The 14268-nt window shown below is 48.4% G+C and overlaps 2 long non-coding RNA genes across 3 annotated transcripts in view; one reads left to right on the top strand and one right to left on the bottom strand.

The window, feature by feature from the left end:
* LOC138928930 (uncharacterized) overlaps positions 1-14268 on the top strand; it is a 1213248-nt gene that overhangs the window by 695732 nt on the left and 503248 nt on the right. The window lies entirely within an intron of this gene.
* The window catches only part of LOC138928933 (uncharacterized), a 102702-nt gene that overhangs the window by 87957 nt on the left and 477 nt on the right, over positions 1-14268 (bottom strand). The window lies entirely within an intron of this gene.

Here is a 14268-nt window from a genome sequence, read left to right as displayed (position 1 = left end):
CTAACTATGGGAAAAGAGCCATAGCATCTAAGGCCTTCGACTCGCGGTTTGTGTTGGTTTATTTGTATTTACAGTAATTACATTGATACAATGAATAGATATTTACAAAAGGATAACTTAAACATACATACATAGGTGGAATCGTACATAATTTATATTTACAGCGGCTTCATATTTTGTAGGTAAATTTGCAGTTGTCTAGGAACTTGAGGATGTTTTTGGAGTTTTTGTTTGAGGGGTTGGCTATTGTGGAGATAGGGTCAGGGTTGTGGAGGAGTAAGGAACGATGTGTGGTAATGGCAGGGCACGTGCAAATGATATGACGAAGATTTATTTCGGCATTGTTGCACATTGGACACTGGTTGTTTTTTGTTTTGTCAATATAGTGAGCGTTTGTTAGGTATGTGTGTCCAAGTCTGAGTCGGGTGATAATGATTTGTTCTCTTCTGTTTAGTGAACAGTTATTCAAGGGCTGGTTTGTTGTTGATAGTCTGCTGATTTCTTGGTACCAGTGAGACGTGCGTAGTTGTGATTGTTTTTCAAGTAGTGTTATTTTTAAGAAATGAGATATATCGTTTGAGTTATAGTTAGCGGTGTACGTTAAGGGGGATTTGGCGGCAAGTTTAGCTGCTTTATCAGCGCTTTCGTTGCCTACTATTCCCATGTGACTAGGGATCCAGATTAGTTTAATTTTTGGAAAGTGTTGAGTGATCATGTTTCTAATGGAGGCTGGGTAGTGAGCGTGGTTGTTTTGGTTGGTGATAGCGGAAACTGCTGATAGGGAGTCGGTGCAAATGGCATATTTGCCTGGCAATTTGATGTAAATTTGCATGGCTTCCTGGATCGCTATTATCTCGCTCGAAAGTACTGAGGAGTAAATAGGTAGGAGTCCAATTTTATTTGTTTCGCTTTCACTTGTAATGCTTTAGGTTGTTATGCCGGAGGATTTGGAACCGTCCGTATAGATAAAGATAAAGGTTTAGTTAGGGTAGGAGAGTTTCAAGGAATGGAAGAGTTGTTGGAATACAATTGGGGCTGTTGCGTTTTTATTAAAATTTGAGAGGGAGGTGTCTGTTGCTTTGAGGACATTGGACATGTTGAATTTCTTACAGATATTTTTCTTTATTGGGAGGTAAGGGATGGAGTTAGCTTTACATATCTTTACTATTTCATCTATTGTGCTGGGGTATCTGTAGGTCTTTTTTACGGGCTTGGTAAGAGTTTTTAATGGTGTGTCTTTGGCCTGGATTAAGTTTTTGGAGAGTTTGCCGATGAGGAAGTCTCTTTTGTGTTCAATTGTGTTAATGCCGGCTTCTGTCAGCAAGTTGTTTTTGGGTGTGGAGCGGAATGCCCCCAATGCTGATCTAACTGCTGCGTTTAGTGGGGTTTTTAGGTGGTTAAGTTGTGATTTGGGTGCACGTCCATATATAGGAAGGCAGAAGTCTATTTTTGAAACAATAATTGATTTGACAATTTGGATTAGTGTTGTTGTGTCTGTGTTGTATTTGAGAGAGGAAAGGTGTTTAATTATCCCTAGAGGTTTGGCAAGTTCTGATTTTAGTTTGTTGATGTGGGAGTTCCAGTTGTATCTATTGTTTATTGTAAGTCCTAAAATTTTAAGAGTGTTTGTGATTGGGATTTGTGAGTCACCTGCGATTATCTTGGCTTTGCAATTGTGTTTGCGGCAGATATGAATTATTTGGCATTTTTCCTTTGAAAGGACTGATTTTGAGCACCATTCATCAATTTGGTTAAAGGTGGTTGATAGGTTGGTTGTGGGATTTTTATGTTTATTGTGTTGGATGATGAGGTGGAAGTCGTCAGCATAAGTACATAATTTAATATCTTTTGAGATTGAAATTATATTAGATAAGGAATTGTATGCTATCAGGAAGAGAATTACTGAGATGGGTGAGCCTTGTGGTATGCCATTGTTTAGGGGGAATGTATCCGAGAGGAATTTTCCAGATTTAGCTATGATTTTTCTATTTGTCATAAAGTGTTTTATATAGTTAATGGTTTTTTGTCCTATTTTCCAGTTGTGTAGTTGGTGGATGATGGTGTGGATGCCTATTCTATCGAATGTGTTTAGGTACGCGGCCCATTGCTCCACCGCTGCCGGCTGAGCTTTCCGCTCTCGCCTCTCTTGCTCTCCCGCGCTCGCTCTCCCGCAGCGCTGCGCGCTTTCGCACTCTCGAGCGTGGGCCAAACACTTGGATCGGCCGCTGCCGCTCTCTCGCTCTCGCTTAGCGAAGTAAGCGGGCGGGAGCTGGCCGCTTGCTTAAGTTTTAGTTTTTAGTCTTATGTATGCAGCGAAATAAAGCTGATCGACTGCGTGTGAATTTCCCTACGACGCCCCCGTTTTTTTCTTATTTCGACTTCGCACTACTTTGCTTGCGCCGCGGGAATTTTTCATCTTCCACAACTCCCCTTGCCTTGAAGGAAGGAAGCGCTGCCCCAACATTTTGGTCCTTCGAGCCGGATTCTTTTTTGGACTCCGGATTATTTTCAACTTCGCCCCCAGCAGTTCTCGGCGTTTCTCTCCACCAAGATAAGTACGAGCATTCCGTCTCCCCCCCTCTCTGCCGATCTTCAGCAGTGGTCCGAACATAAATTTCGTTCACTCTGCTGCAAATTTTCCGTGTCGACTCAAAGTCCGAGTTTTTCCTGACACACCGGCAGTTGAGAAATTTCCAGTCCTCTGTTCTCGTCGTTTCGTGGAAATTTTCTATCCGCCTCCGCTTTGTGTGTGTCGCCATATTCCTGGTTTTTTTTTTCGATTCTCGGTTCCTCCGTTGCTCCGGTACACACACACACACTCGCGCGCCAAATATCGGCATCTCCGCAAAAGTCAAAAGGCAAGTGAAATTGTGTGGTGAAGAAAAATAAAGGCATAATTAATATTCGGCATCCGAAAAGTAATTGTTTCGGGAGTTCCCTGTTCGCCGAACAGTTCGCCGCTGCCGCGATATTTTTTGTTGTGTGCAATTTTTTTTCTCCACATAATTTGTGCTATTCCGCCAATCCAAATACAGTCCACTTCTCAAAGCTCCACTGTGAAGCACAAGGCTTACACATACACATATATTTCCATATGCATGCATGCCCATACAATATACATATATTTTCTGCCTCCTACACAGGAACGACCAATAAATAAACTATAAAAAATTCAAATAAAATAAATTAAAATAAAATATATATATAAACCGCGACAAAACAACAAACGTTTAGGACAAAACGGTAAATCAATTCACGGGTGCGATTACGACTGTGTTTTTTTTTCCGACTTTTCCAAATTAACCGCCAGCGCCTGTATTTTTATTGGGGTTGTTTTTTGCCGGCGGCAGAACCCAGTGCCCGTGTTCTTCCAAACAAAAGCCAAGGTTTTAATTCCACCTTTTCGGCTCCGTAATAATTTTCCGAATTATTAATTAGTTATTTGCGGCCAATAATTTTTCGAATTCTTAGTGGATTATTTGCGGCCAATAATTTTCCGAATTATTAACTAATTATTTGCGGCCAATAATTTTTTTTTCGAATTATTGGTGGATTAATTCATTTATTGCGGGAAGAAACCAAACATTCGTGGGTCTCTGTTTAGTCCTGTTCTGAGCCGACCAAAGCCGGATACAACCTTCTCATCCGAGACATCTAAATACAGAAATTTTGTTCCTCGACATTCCGGTCGACGTTCGTTGTTTTATTTATTTTTGGTCTAAGTCGCCGCCCGACGCCCTTACTCGAGTGATTTCCTCCTTCACGAGTTTTCGTCAATTCTTTTCTCGGTGGTGCCCGAGGCTCTCAGAACCTGAGCCCGGCATTTAATTCTTGCATTCACCCGCGGCATCCACTAGCAGTGTGACCGTAAGCAAGCACATTGTCCTCCTCTCCGAGTACGGAGTTTTTTCTGGGATATTTTGTACTGCAGATCCTGCAGTTCCGCGGCTTCTGGCAGTTCCTAGTGCGCCCCGTTGCCAAAGTGATCCTAAGTTCCATTCCAAAACTTGTGTTCCGTCACGGTTTCGAACCATTGATTTCGGGACTTGTACGTGGCCTGAGGCGACCAACTGATTCGCGACCCATTCGTCTGCAAGTATGCCCACGGGAGACGAGGAACAGACTCCTCTGATTCCGTCAATTACTCTGGAAAGGTCCCAGTCCGTATCTCCACGGCCTGATAAATTGAAGCCAAAGGATGCCACTGCCATTCCAAAGGCAAAAAGTCAAGAGGCCGTCGACACTTCCCCCGGTACCTCATCCAGATTTACTCGGTCGGTAACCAAGATGGCTCAATCCGCACTCGATATCGCCCTCCGCAAATTCATTTCCACAACGGACCGTGTGAGCCATTTCGAGGCTGACATCAACACTCCGAGCGCCCCTGAAACCGATAGTTTTTCCCCCGCCATGTGCCAGGTTCATCGGGATCAGATTCGGGCCCTGTGGGATAAGGTGGAGAAGAGCTATGAAAACTGCTCCGACCTACTGTCCGTGTCCGCCGACAGCGCTGCCACCTCAGCTGTGCTTGAATCCAAGTACAGTTATTGCTACTCCGTCTATTCGAGGTGTGTGGTCCTGTTACAAGGAATAATCGACAAGGCCGCCGCCCAGTCCACTCCGGCTTCCGCCCCTATGCCCACACCCCCGTCCATGGGTTGTCGATTGCCACCAGTGGACACAGAAGTTTTCGCTGGCGATTATCTTCGGTGGCCCACCTTCAGGGACCTTTTCACCGCGATATATATTCACAACTCGCGCCTCACACCGGTAGAAAAGTTGTTCCACTTGTTGTCCAAAACAAGTGGCGATGCGCACGCCATCGTATCCAAGGCCCCTCTGACAAATGATGGCTTCGTCTCCGCGTGGCAAAGCCTCACCGACCGCTTCGAGAATCGGCGGTTACTTGTCAACAGCCAGTTGAAAATCCTTTTCAACATTCAGGCTGTCCCCCAAGAGTCCGGAGCAGCTCTAAAAGAACTGCAAAGCACCGTCCAAAGTTGTCTGACAGCCTTAGCGATGTCCTCCATTCAAATCGAGGCGTGGGATTGTCTCTTAGTGTATATGGTTTCCTTAAAGCTTCCCAAAATCACACTTTCGATGTGGGAGCAATCCATACACAACAAGGCTGAAATTCCGACCTGGAACGAGTTAGATTCGTTTCTGACAGAGCGGCGTCGCACTCTGGAAGCGATCGACGACATCAGGCCTAGCAATTCAGGGCAAATTCCGCCAAGACCGACGGCTGCGAGCGCCCCAGCTCGCAGGCTCAACTCCTACGAGGCCAGAGTGGCTCCGGCCCCAAGAGGATGTGATCTTCGTTCCAGGGAGAACCATCCGATTCGCGTGTGTCCACGGTTCCTCGAGATGGACGTAAATAGTCGCTCCGACTATATTAAGAAAAAACAGTTATGCCTTAACTGTTTTGCGCGAGGGCACCAACAGCGGGACTGTAGAAGTGCCCATAGTTGCTTCACTTGCCACAGTCGCCATCATACCCTCCTGCACCGCGGTAATCCATTCGCGACCGCTCCAAGTCCACCTGCGCCTGGCAGGATTCGACCCGCGGCCACTCCTGAGGATCATCCTGATGTGCAGGTGTGTTTCGCTTCGGGCTCAAGGGCCGTTTTACTGGGCACAGCCCTCATTGATATTTGCCATTTCGGGTGCAATTTCCAGGCGCGAGCCTTAATCGACTCGGGTTCCGAGGCGACATTCATCACGGAGAGGCTTTTCAACCTCGTCAAACTTCCGTTCACGACTATCCAAGCCCAAGTCTCGGGCCTGAATCACACCGTGGCCGCTCAGTCCACGAAGCTCTGCCAGTTTTCCATGCGATCGCCCTCCAGACCCGGGCTGCAGTTAGAGACTGCAGCTTACGTTCTTCCGCAGCTGGCCGGGAGTCTGCCCTCGTATCCAGTCCCACGAGATCTTCTTAAGGGGCTTCCCGACATCCCCCTTGCGGATCCCAAGTTCTTTGAGAGCTCCCAAATCGATGTCCTAATAGGAGCCGACATTCTTCCGTCTATTCTCCTCGGCAACTCCAAGGCTAACATTTGCGGCTCCCTTCTTGGCCAGGAGACCATTTTTGGATGGGTATTGACAGGCCCAGTATCTCCAGCAGCCCCCCGCAGTGTTTCCGCCTTCGCCACCCGAGTTACCTGCGCCCTCGACGACTCCCTGGACCAGCTCCTTACCAAATTCTGGGAGGTGGAGGAAGTGTCCAAACAGATTGTCCCAGAGTCTGATTCCGTCTGTGAGGAAAATTTCGTCCAAACTACACGAAGAGACAACTGCGGCAAGTACGTGGTAACGCTTCCCTTACGCGACCCCGCGCACAAGAGGTCCGAGCTCGCATCTTCGCGATCCTTTGCTCTGGCTCAGTTCCTGCGTAACGAGCAGCGCCTAAAGAGGGATCCTCCCCTCAAGGCCCGGTATGATGCTGTCATCCAAGAGTACCTTGAATTAGGTCACATGGCGGAGGTTCCGTCGACTAGCAGTTTCGCCACATACTACCTTCCTCATCATGCGGTTCTGAAGCCCGAAAGCACCACCACTAAGGTCCGAGTGGTTTTTAATGCGTCGAGCCCCTCCGCAAACGGAACCAGCCTGAATGACATTCTATATGCGGGCCCGGTCTTACAATCCGACCTCACGATTCAAATCCTAAAGTGGAGGTACTTTAGGTTCGTCTTCAATGCCGACATCGAAAAGATGTATCGCCAAATTTGGGTAGATCCCCAGCATACTTCTTTCCAGCGCATCCTGTTCCGCAATTCCAATGGGGAACTCCGCGACTACGAGCTGAAGACGGTTACCTTCGGAGTCAATTGTGCCCCGTTCTTAGCGATCCGTGTCCTCCAGAAACTCGCCGACGACGAGGAGTCAAGGTATCCTCAGGCGAGTCATATTATCCGTCATTTTATGTACGTCGACGACGTTCTCGCAGGGGCAGACTCCAAAATCGAAGCGAAGGTAGCTATCCGTGAGCTCCAGGGTGCCCTGGGTTCGGCAGGGTTCCCACTGAGGAAATGGACGTCCAATAGCAAGGACATTCTGGCCAACATCCAAAGTGACCATCTCCTGCGCGCTGATTTCCTCGAGATCGACGCAGAGAGCACGGCTAAGACTCTCGGCGTACGCTGGAAAGCGACGTCTGATGAGTTCTTTTTCATTCCGCCCGAATTGACCGCGGGATCATCGTTCACGAAGCGACAGGTCCTATCCCAGATTGCCAAGTTATTTGATCCAGCGGGCTGGCTCGCCCCCTTCATCGTCCAGGCAAAAATGTTCATGCAGGAAATTTGGCTCCAAGATCTAGCGTGGGACGATGACCTCCCTCGAGATTTCTGCCAGAGATGGGTTGACTTCCTGGGACACTACTCTGCTCTCGATCAGATCCGCATTCCCCGATGGGTCGCGTTCCGACCCCATTTGAAGATCGAGCATCATGGGTTCTGCGACGCCTCGCAGAGGGCGTATGGCGCCGCCATTTACGTCCGGGTGGAGGCTGGGGCCACTGTGATGGTGAATCTGCTAACGGCAAAAACGAGGGTTGTCCCAGTCAAAACGGTGTCGCTTCCGCGGCTCGAGTTATGCGGGGTATTGCTACTGTCCGAAATGGCCAGCGCCATTCTTCCAAAGATGCCCGGGCCTGCGTCCGCCCTGTACTGTTGGACTGACTCCACGATTGTGCTCGCTTGGTTGCATAGGCCGGCGTGTCACTGGACAACTTTCGTGGCCAATCGGGTGACCAAGATTACCCAATTCACTCAGGTCGAGAGATGGGCACATGTCCGCTCCGAACATAACCCGGCCGATCTTGCCAGCCGGGGGGTAGGGCTTCAAGACCTCGCAGACAGCCAGCTGTGGTGGCATGGTCCAGCCTGTCTGCAAAGGCCGCGCGGCGAGTGGCCCCTCCAAGGCAATGATTCCCCCGTGACAGATCTCGAGAAGCGAGCTGTCAGAGTCCATGTGGCAAAAGCTCCCCCTGAAGACCTTCTTGACCGATTTTCGACACTCGACAAGGCGTTGCGAGTCTTCGCTTACGTTCATCGGTTTATTCAGCGCGCACGAAAGGTCTTGTCTCCGGTTGAGGATCACCTGACAGCTTCAGAAATCGCGGCGGCTGAACGTCTCCTAATTTCCGTCACGCAACGCAGGCACTTCGTCCTTGAAATTGGCTGCTTGAGCCAAAAGCGGCCAGTGCCAGCATCCAGTCCGGTTCAGAACCTGAACCCGTTCCTTGACTCCCAAGGGCTCATGAGAGCATGCGGCCGGGTCACGTCCTCCGATCTGCTCCAATATGACGAACGGCATCCGGTCATCCTTCCGTACGACTGCCATCTGTCTCGACTCCTAGTCCGATTTACGCATCGCATAACGTTGCACGGTGGCAACCAGCTGATGATCCGCCTGATCCGTTCCAAATTCTGGATCCCAAGGGTGAGGAATTTGGTCAAGTCCGTCATCTATTCCTGCAAGATATGCGTCATCCACAAAAAGAAGTTGCAGACGCAACTCATGGGAGACTTACCGCAAGAACGGACAGCTTTTTCGCGCCCCTTCACATTTACTGGTGTGGACTATGCGGGTCCCTTCGACATAAAGAATTACACGGGTCGAGCTTGCCTCATCACAAAGGGGTATGTGTTGGTGTGCCATTCATCTAGAGCCCACATCCGACCTTACGACTGAGAAGTTTCTCGCCGCTTTTGCCCGTTTTGTGTCCCGAAGAGGATGCCCCCGTCAGGTTCAGTCGGACAACGGGAAGACCTTCGTGGGTGCGGCTACCCTTCTCTCCCGAGACTTCCTACAAGCTGTCAAGGAGGCTGTGACTGGTGCTTACAGTCACCAGCAGCTGCTCTGGCAGTTCATTCCGCCGGGAGCCCCTCATATGGGAGGCTTGTGGGAGGCAGGCGTTAAAAGTTTCAAGACCCTGTTCTACAAGTCTACGGCCACGCGAAAATACACATTCGAAGAGCTGTCCACACTTCTAGCTAGGATCGAGGCGTGCCTGAATTCGCGTCCGCTCGCGCCGATGTCCGAAGACCCCGCGGACCTGTTGGCACTGACTCCTGGGCACTTTCTTGTTGGGGGGCCCCTCCTCGCCGTGGTTGAACCCGAAATAAAGGGGGACGCCACGGTCATCATAAACCGCTGGCAACATCTGAAGGCGCTTAACCAGCAATTTCGTCTACGATGGAAGGAGGAGTACCTGAAGGAACTCCATAAGCGGAATAAGTGGCGAGCTCCGGCAAGGAATCTTCAGGTCGGGGACATGGTGGTTGTCAAGGAGGACAACCTTCCGTCCAATGAGTGGCGGTTAGGCAGGATTGACGCGGTATTTCCCGGAGCCGATGGCCATGTCCGTGTGGTCGACATCCGCACGGCGCGTGGACTCATTAAGCGTCCTATAGCGAAGCTCGTCCTTCTTCCGACGGAAGCTTCCGCCGGTCCCCAATAGCCACCGGCCTCAATGTTCTATGTCAATGTGCCGTTCCGTAGCTCCTGTTTGTGTCTCGACTTGCGAGTGCCTATTACTTATTTCGATTTTTTATCTCCGTCTCATTCCGCCAGTAATAGCAGCACGTTGTCTCCACGTCCACGCAGCGCCATCGCCCTGGAGCGCAGAGGTTCGCGAGGTTCAAATTCCTACCGGTGCCGAGTCTGCAACAAGGTTCATCCGCTGAAGAAGTGTCGCCGTTTTCTGCGGCTGAGTGCCGAGAAGCGACTCCGGGCCGTCCTCGCCAACCGGTACTGCCCCAACTGCTTGGCCCACGAGCACTCTGACGGAGGGTGTCAGCGGGGAGATCGCTGTAAGACGTGCGGCCAGGACCACCACACATTGCTGCACCTCTCCGATGAGCCGCGGAGTCCGCGCCAGTCGCGTCAGGAGGCGCGACGGTCCCGGTCGCGGGGTTCTCCAGCTCCTAGGCCTTCGTCTACCGCTCTACGGCGTTCGGCAACCGTTCCGCAACCCGCATCCGCCGCTCCACGGCGGTCCTCAGCCGCTCCGAGGCCCTCGTCTGCCGCTCCACGGCGGTCTGCAGCCGATCCGCGCCCTTCGTCCGCCGCTCCCCGGCGTTCCTCAGCAGCTCAGCGGTCCTCGTCCGCCGCTCCACGACGTTCTGCACCCGCGCCGCAGCCTTCGTCCGGCGCTCCACGGCAGTCTACAGTGGCTCCTCGGCCCTCGCCTGCCGCTCCGAAGCAAGGTTCCGCCGGCCGCTTTGCGTCTGCGGCGCCGTCGCTGTCGTCGCTCCTGCAGCGGCACAGCGTCAACATCCTGCCGACTGCGCTGGTGCGCATTCAGACCGAGACGCAGACATTCGACACGGCGGCCCTCATTGACCCATGCACGCCTGTGAGCTGTATAGACGCGTCGCTGGCAGCGTGTTTCCGGCTGCCAACTACCAGCGTCGGTGAAGAGCATATTTGTGCGGCTACCGTGAGGTCCAAGGCCGACAACGAGGTCCAACTCGACGTGGTCTTCAAGGTGGAGCCTCGCGTGCGCATCCGCACTCCCGTCCGGGAGCTGAGTGAGGCGGTGCGCGCCCACTTCCGGGACGTCATGCTAGCCGATGAGCGCTTCTACTTGCCAGCAACGATTTCCGTAGACCTGGGCGCGGACATGTATCCGCGTGTGATGCAACCGGGGTTCCTCAAGATCCACGAAGGGCTCCCGGTGGCCCAGAGCACCGTCTTCGGCTGGGTCGTCTCCGGCGCGTGTCACCAGCCGTAATGTCCACGGCCCTATTGCAACCCGAGTGATTGCAAGGGGGGCGGAATGTTTAGGTACGCGGCCCATTGCTCCACCGCTGCCGGCTGAGCTTTCCGCTCTCGCCTCTCTTGCTCTCCCGCGCTCGCTCTCCCGCAGCGCTGCGCGCTTTCGCACTCTCGAGCGCGGGCCAAACACTTGGATCGGCCGCTGCCGCTCTCTCGCTCTCGCTTAGCGAAGTAAGCGGGCGGGAGCTGGCCGCTTGCTTAAGTTTTAGTTTTTAGTCTTATGTATGCAGCGAAATAAAGCTGATCGACTGCGTGTGAATTTCCCTACGACGCCCCCGTTTTTTTCTTATTTCGACTTCGCACTACTTTGCTTGCGCCGCGGGAATTTTTCATCTTCCACAACTCCCCTTGCCTTGAAGGAAGGAAGCGCTGCCCCAACAGAATGCTTTAGTGAAATCCAGCGATATGATTGAGAGGTGCTTTTTTAAGGCAATGGATCTGTAGGCTAGGTGGTCTACGTAGAGTAGACAATCTAGTACAGATTTGCCTTTTTTGAAGCCGAATTGGCTATTGTGTATGAGATCGTTATTTAAAACGAACCACCACAATCTTTTAGCCATAATTTTGTCCAGAACTTTAGCTAGGCATGGATTTAATGAGATGGGCCTGTACGATGTTAGATCCGTTTTGGGTTTTTGCGGCTTAGCTATAGGTAGGACGAGACTAAGTTTAAATGATTGTGGGATGTGGGTGGAGAGAATGATGTTGAAGTGGTTGATTATTCTATATTTAACAGCGATAGGTAGGTTTTTAATGGTTTTGACATAAAGATAGGAGAAGTTTGGTCGTTAAACATGGATATTAGTATAGGGAAGTGATCGCTGCCATATAGGTCATCTAGCACTTTCCATTGGATTTCAGGGGCTATGTACGCTGAGGCAAAAGATAAATCTATGTGTGTGAAGGTCTTATGGGTGGAGAAATGAGTGGGGGATTTGTCGTTGAGGAGAATGTAGTCAGATTTGTCTATGTATTCGGCTATAATTTTACCTCTACTGTTTTGTTTTGGTGAACCCCAGTACGGGTGCCAACTGTTAAAGTCACCCAGCACTAGCGTGTGGGCATTTTGCGGGTCAAGGATGTTTTCTAGATTTTTAGAATTAAATGTTTTGGTGGGAGATATGTAGGCAGATATTATGGTGAATTTGATTTTGGAGTGTATATTAACTCCGACTGCGTCGAAGTCTGCGTTCAGTGGAATTTGGTTTTGGGTAATGGAATTATGAATGAGGAGAGCTGCGCCACCAAAGCTATTGCTGTTGTTGACGCTGGTGTAAAGTGTGTAGTTGATTGGGGTGGGGAGTGAGGAGAGGTTTGATAAATGGGTTTCTTGTAGGGCTATAATGTGTGGGTTTTGAGCTTTAATTAACATTTGTAGTTCAGTATAATTATTTCTATAGCCGTGTATGTTCCATTGTATAACTTTTAGCATATCGAATTGATTAATATTAAGGTGTACTTATAGATAAGGATATATGGTAATAGTAAGTGGTATTTAATTGATTTATTGATCTGGATTTATAGCGGAAATGGATTTAAGTTTTGCTCTAGTCATAATTGAGCTCTGTTCAGTTTTCATTAGTCGTTTGGTTTTATTTGATGTGTTTAAGGGGAGGATTTTAGTTAATTTCTTTGTGGTGGGGTCGGGCTGGGAGGTGCTGGGTGTTTCCAATTCTGTTGACATGGGTTCGTCTGAGATGAGGTTCGTTGCGGTAGGTAGGTCGAATTCGTTTGGTGTGTAGCTTACTGTTTTCCTGCTAGTTGATGGTTGTGCTTGGATTGCGTTTGATTTAGCTGCTGAAGAGTATGAAGAGCCATCGTGGTGTCGTTTGTTGTAGATGGACTTTCTCTAGCGTCTTGATTGCCTGGACTTCCTTGTTGGACAAGAAAATTGGGCATGCTCTGTTGCGGGCGTGGTGGTTAGTCTCGGGAAGCTTTTTAGTGGTGCAATTAATGCAGTTTGGGGCGTTTTGGCATATTTCTGCGTTGGCGAAATTTACGTGGGCTGGGAGTCCACAGTTTGCAGAACTTAGCGGTATGACCGAAGTGGAAGCAGTTGTTGCAGCGCATTGGGGGTGGAATGTAAGGTCGTACCTGAACTTTCTCGTAACCAATGTATAGTGATTCTGGTAGGTTGGTTAGTTTGAAAGTAATTTTGATAAGTCCGGTTTCATTTTGATGTGTTTTGGCGAAGGGTTGTCCAGGTATATATTTGTAGATTTTTTCTACGGCTTCAACCTTTTGCGATTTGAGATTTTCCAATATTTCTTGCTCATCAATTCCTCTTAAGTCGTTTGAATAAATTATTCCTCTAGTAGAGTTAAGGCTTCGGTGTTCAGTAATTTTGATGGGTATAATGTGGGATGGTATATTTGTAGGCATGGTCCTAGTTTCATTAGTTTTTCGGCTTGTAATTTGTTTTTGATTTTAATAAGTAGATTGCCGTCCTTGGTTTTTTTGCAACTAATAACTTCTCCTTGAATTTCAAAATCGATGGTCTTTTTGACGATGAATGGTGATATCTCAGTTAGGTGTTTGGTATGCTCGTCTGTACTAGTTGCGATTAGGAATATTCCGTCGGGAGGGTGTTTCCTCCAGATGTCCGGAGGTTCGAACATGTTTGGGGTCAACAAACTATAAGGTTGATTAAAGTTGCCGAAATTGATTGCTTCTTCGCTCGAAATGTAGATAAGAAGTCGCTATCTTTTCGTCTGCTTTATGCTTGGATGCTGCGCTACGTAAACGTTTCGCGGAAGAACACTACCGATCGCTTGGGCTGTCGAATGTGAACTGACATTCATAATTACTTCTTATTCAATTTGTGGGAAAAAGTTTTCGCTTTTAACTAAAGTATTTCCAGTTAAGGCAATAGTTTGCGATGTAGACATTATGAAGCTTGATTCTAAACTGTCTTATTTAGCATCATTTTGGAAAAGATATATGATATATATGATAATATTATAGAATAATAAATTGATTAAAACCTTTTTTATTTATTTTATTTTTTATTTTCGACCAGTATTTATTTCATCCTTTGAAATTAGGAGAAAGCCATATTTTTCCATCCAACATTCTCGTGAAATTTTCTTTAAAGTATCATAATTTATGTCTGTAACAATATGGTCTCGATAAATGTTTCGTAAGTTCAATTCATCCTGCTTAAACATTATAATACAATTTGCATTATAAGGAATCAAATGTTTTGGTATATGTTTATAAGTTTATGATAAGTAGAATGAATCAATATTTTTATGACGTCCCATGCTAAAATAGTTCCTAATATTTTCTTGCTTTTCACAAGCAACATCATCAAAGATAAATACTGAACTACTTTTAGCTTCCTGCAGTGACAAAACTATATCCTTTTCTAAAAATGTGTTATATCCCATTCCTTGTATTGGCTTAATTCGTTTTTCCAAGAGATAAGTACTTCATTCAATGACAAACTTTTGATAATAGAGGTTGTTATAATATGGGTAAACA

The sequence above is a fragment of the Drosophila kikkawai genome, chromosome 3R (assembly GCF_030179895.1).
Source record: "Drosophila kikkawai strain 14028-0561.14 chromosome 3R, DkikHiC1v2, whole genome shotgun sequence".
Lineage (NCBI taxonomy): Eukaryota > Metazoa > Arthropoda > Insecta > Diptera > Drosophilidae > Drosophila > Drosophila kikkawai.
The sequence above is the reverse complement of the archived record's forward strand: the minus strand, read 5'-3'. Positions and strand labels throughout refer to the sequence as shown.